This window comes from Dendrobates tinctorius, unplaced genomic scaffold (genome assembly GCF_039654945.1).
Source record: "Dendrobates tinctorius isolate UK_male_01 unplaced genomic scaffold, ASM3965494v1 ptg000171l, whole genome shotgun sequence".
Lineage (NCBI taxonomy): Eukaryota > Metazoa > Chordata > Amphibia > Anura > Dendrobatidae > Dendrobates > Dendrobates tinctorius.
This window is the reverse complement of record NW_027361838.1, coordinates 253,418-254,603: the sequence shown is the minus strand read 5'-3', so window position 1 is coordinate 254,603 and position 1,186 is coordinate 253,418. Positions and strand designations below refer to the sequence as shown.

The 1,186-nt window shown below is 37.9% G+C and overlaps 1 long non-coding RNA gene across 1 annotated transcript; it reads left to right on the top strand.

Annotated features, from left to right (window-relative positions):
• Positions 1-283: 283 nt before the first annotated feature.
• LOC141053747 (uncharacterized) lies at positions 284-829 on the top strand. The gene is made up of 2 exons (XR_012221262.1): positions 284-517; positions 632-829. It is a non-coding gene; the product is annotated as an uncharacterized lncRNA (long non-coding RNA).
• Positions 830-1,186: the final 357 nt, after the last annotated feature.

The following is a 1,186-nucleotide window of genomic DNA, read 5'->3' as shown; positions in this document are numbered from 1 at the left end:
AAACCCTAGAGATGGTTGTGCGTGAAAATCCCAGTAGATCAGCAGTTTCTGAAATACTCAGACCAGCCCTTCTGGCACCAACAATCATGCCACGTTCAAAGGCACTCAAATCACCTTTCTTCCCCATACTGATGCTCGGTTTGAACTGCAGGAGATTGTCTTGACCATGTCTACATGCCTAAATGCACTGAGTTGCCGCCATGTGATTGGCTGATTAGAAATTAAGTCTTAACACACAGTTGGACAGGTGTACCTAATAAAGTGGCCAGTGAGTGTATATATATATATATATATATATATATAGTTAATCTTTTTACTTGTCCTAGCCAATGTGTGACCTCACAGCTACTAGACAATGAGAGAGCATTCTATGTCATAATAGCCTCAGAGTGTAGGAGATTCTCCTTGCAGCCCACAGGTTATCAGCAACCCGCCTTGTACCATCAAGACTTCATGGCTTCTCACAAGAAAGGCAGAAGATCCAATCCCAGAAGGTCTCACAGACCCCATAAAATGGGTAAATGTTATTGAACCAACACTAAACAGTATAACCGTATAACCTCCATTATAATGCTCAACGTGTAATTTGTGGCAATGGGAAACTTTATATTTATACATTGGCTTCTCCTAGGTCATAAACGTAGAGACCGTTATTACTACAGAAGACGGATGTAGCGGAAGCAAGAACAACCCGTTACTGCTGTCACCGATGACCACTTTTCTCCTGATCAAGTCCACTGGTGAAGTTGAACACAAGAAATTCAGAACTTCATAACCTGTCATCAAATCAACAGCAGGGCACCGGCATGAAATAAACTACCATGAACAGATTGCAGTCTCTTTTCTCTTATGTTTATAGAACTAAAATTATTTAGATTAAATAAGGTAAAATAAGACTTATAGTGGATATAAAAAGTCTACACACCGGGTGTTAAAATGCCAGGTTTTTATCATGTTAAAAAAAAATCATGGCAAGAAGAATCATTTTAGAACTTTTTTGTACTTTTAAGGTGATCTGTAATCTGTACAAATCCACTGCCAAAGAAGCTGAAATCTTTTCGGATGGAAAAAGAAAAAACTAAAATAATGTGGTTGAAGAAATATACAAACCCTTAAACAAACAATTCACTCTAATACACTTTGAATTTATGATTGTGTTAAGTCTTTTTGTCTATCAGCATGGCAC